Source organism: Olea europaea, chromosome 5 (assembly GCF_002742605.1).
Source record: "Olea europaea var. sylvestris chromosome 5, O_europaea_v1, whole genome shotgun sequence".
NCBI classification, from domain to species: Eukaryota; Viridiplantae; Streptophyta; class Magnoliopsida; order Lamiales; family Oleaceae; genus Olea; species Olea europaea.
In genome coordinates this window covers 6,446,763-6,449,959 of record NC_036241.1, presented here as the reverse complement: position 1 = coordinate 6,449,959, position 3,197 = coordinate 6,446,763, and the positions used below count along the sequence as shown (strand labels likewise).

General features: G+C 29.5%; 1 long non-coding RNA gene across 3 annotated transcripts in view; it reads right to left on the bottom strand.

Moving 5' to 3' along the window:
- The window catches only part of LOC111394496, a 2,690-nt gene extending 2,579 nt beyond the window's left edge, over positions 1-111 (bottom strand). For 2 of the 3 annotated variants that reach the window (XR_002702621.1, XR_002702619.1), the window contains exon 1: positions 40-63. This is a non-coding gene — a long non-coding RNA (uncharacterized LOC111394496). The other variant, XR_002702620.1, reaches the window with a different exon arrangement.
- Between the last annotated feature and the right edge of the window lie 3,086 nt (positions 112-3,197).

The window sequence follows — 3,197 nt, the reverse complement described above, 5'->3', positions numbered from 1 at the left end:
AAATGGTTCCCCCCCCCCCCCCCCACCCCCAAATACTACCTATACAGAGCTTCACACAAAAATACGTTTAAGTATTACTAGCTCAAGTGAAGTTAAATTGCTGAAACTAAGGTTTTCTAACAAGCTTTTGCTTACGGAAATGTGGCTGGATTTCTATAAATGTACAAAAGTCTAGATGGAAGACCTACAAAATAAAATAATGTCTAATATGGCAGACTACAAAAATCAATTCTTTGATTTTCACATGTAGAAAAATATAAGGGTAAATATCACAAAACGTCCCTACCTTTCAATATCATTGTATAAAACATCCGTACCTTTCATTTTTGGACACTTTCGTCCCTATTTCCACCTTTTATTTGATAGAATGTCATTTTCATCTATTTTTGACTATTTTACCCTCCTATTCAAATAAAAAATAACGAAATGAAAAATAAAGAACTAATCGTAACTATAATCCCAAATTTTCAAAAAATTACAAATCAGTCTTATATATGATTGCAATTAGTTCTTTATATTTCCTTTCCTCTTCATTTTGTTTTATTTGAATAGGAGGTTAAAATCGTCAACAAATAGATAAAAATGACCTTCTGCACAATGAAATGTGGAAGTATGAGCGAAAATGTCATAAAATGAAATGTATGTTCATTTTCCACAATAACATTGAAAGGTATACTTTTTTGTTATTTACCCAAAAATACAAAAAGACAGAGAAAAAATTATGGACAATTAAGATTTTTCACTATATAAAAAATATTTATAATCATATGGAACATTGGCCTTTTCAATTGTTAAAGGATTTTCATACAAAAGGATTCGCAATTTATTTATTTTTTAATTGAGGTCACATCTAAGGCAAAATCTCAATACACATGTCGGATGCATTTGGCGTACTGAATTAGCGTTTATAAAAAGGATAGTATAACATTAGAATGAACATTATTAGGTAGATATTATGAAAGTTTATTGTTAATTTTTTAGAGTGTTCTTATGTATGTGGTGTCTATCCATGCAGTTTATTTTGCCCAATAAGGGAAGCATTCTGTATTATAACTGTAACTTTGGGGTGAGATAAATGCTTTCTCTATGTTGATATTGATTTGAACATTGTAAGCTTCTGTTATAAACTTTATGTGAATGGTAGATGGCAAAGTAAAGATTGGGAATATGTTTCACCATTTTTTTTTTTATAATTTCTGTTACTTCTTTCGGTGTTTGTCACTTTTTTTTTTTTTTTTTAAAATTTTTATCACCTTTTCAAGTTTGTCACTTTATTTGAATTTTCATCACTTTTTTTTTTTTTATTCTTTCCAGTCGCATTTTTTATTTTTTATTACTTTTTTGAGTTTCTGTCATTTTTTAAGTGACAAACAATAAAGAAAGTGATACTCAACTTTAGAAAGTGATGACTGGTATTTAGTAGGCAAATTGTGTGTAACTTTTTAATAAATCATTTTTTGAATTTTGTCATTTTTTTGAGTGTTTGTCACTTTTTTGAATTTCTGTCACTTTTTATTGTTTATTACTTTCTTTATTTATTTTTATTATTTTTTTATTTTTACAACATTTTTGAATTACAAACATCAATTTTTAATAGAAGTATGTCACTCTTCAATAAAAATTGACACTTAACTTTACAAAGTATTTTTTACATAAAAAGTATTTTTTATATGATTTTTCAAAGACATCTAACTTTAGAGGCATTTTTATAAGTTGCACATTAAAATATTAAGCAAATAAAGCTACTTGAACTTGGCCAATGACTTACTAAACCTCTTCTATTTTACATGTTATCAGTAAGAACTCTCTGACTCTCTGTCATTTAATGGCAATCCATTAGCAAGACTGTCATCATTTTTCGGCAGTCAAAATTTTGGTGTACAATTTAGGACAAAAAGAGAAGATTTTGCCTTCTACTTTTAATTGTACTACAATCTAATCCATAGCCTTGTTTAACTTTTTTGTGTTCTCAGTTTGACTATAATCAAATCATATCCTTGTTTTGTACGATGATAGATCAATGACTTACTATTGGAATGTTCAGTACAAGAACTGCCTAACTTATCGAAGTGGAGGAATTACGGTCCCAGCGCATATAGACATTATCAGTGTTGGAGGTTGTTCTTTGAAGGATACGTAGACGTGGAAAAATGACAACTTCACTGTGTTCCAATTTTCATAAAAGGTGAGATATTTTAAGAGATGTTACACTACGATAATTTTTTGGTAATTTGACTAATTAATTCACTAAGGGAGCTAGCATGAGACTAAATATTCTCTAAAGTCAGAAAGAAAAATATAGGAAAGAAAGCAAAGAATATAAATTCAAATGACAATTTGAATAAAGAAAGCAAAGAATATATATCGAGATAACCATTTGAGAAAAGAAAGCAAAGAACGAAAATGTGAATAATTATTTGAGAAAAGCAAGCAAAGAATATAAATTGAACAGTCATATTCTCCAAAGTTCGAGAGAAAAAAAAGAAAAGAAAGCAAAGAATATAAATTGAACAGTAATATTCTCCATAGTTAGAGAGAAAAAGAGAAGAAAGCAAAGAAGAGGAAAAGAGAAGAAAGCAAAGAATATAAATTGAGATAACCAAAAGAAAATAGAATAGAAATTCGGACAATTATTTCTCCAAAGTTAGTGCTAAAGAGAAAAGAAAGCAAAGAATATAAATTGAGATGACCATTTGAGAAAAGAAAGCAAAGAGGACAACTTTGGATAACCAATTTAGAAAAGAAAGGAAAGAATGGGAATTGGAATAACCATTTGAGAAAAGAAAGCAAAGAATCGAAATTGGGATAAACATTCGAAAAAAGAAAAACTGCATTTTGTATATCTATCTTCTTTCTCTCTCCAAAATCAATTAATCAATCACACACAACACAATTCCAAAGCAAGACAATGGATGCTGTTATCAGTGCCACCATTCAAACATCAGTGGAAAAGTTGCTTGCATCCGCCACTTCAGAGTTGAGTTTGCTATGGAATTTCAAGAAAGACTTAAGAAAGTTAGGCAGATCATTGAAAATGATGGATCTTGTCTTACAAGATGCTGAGAAACGTGAAGTTACCGATGAGAATGTCAAACTTTGGCTCAAGAACCTTCGAGATGTTACTTACGATGCTGATCATGTCTTGGATGAGATCAATTATGAAAATATGCGTCATATGGTGGAGATCCAAAGGCAGA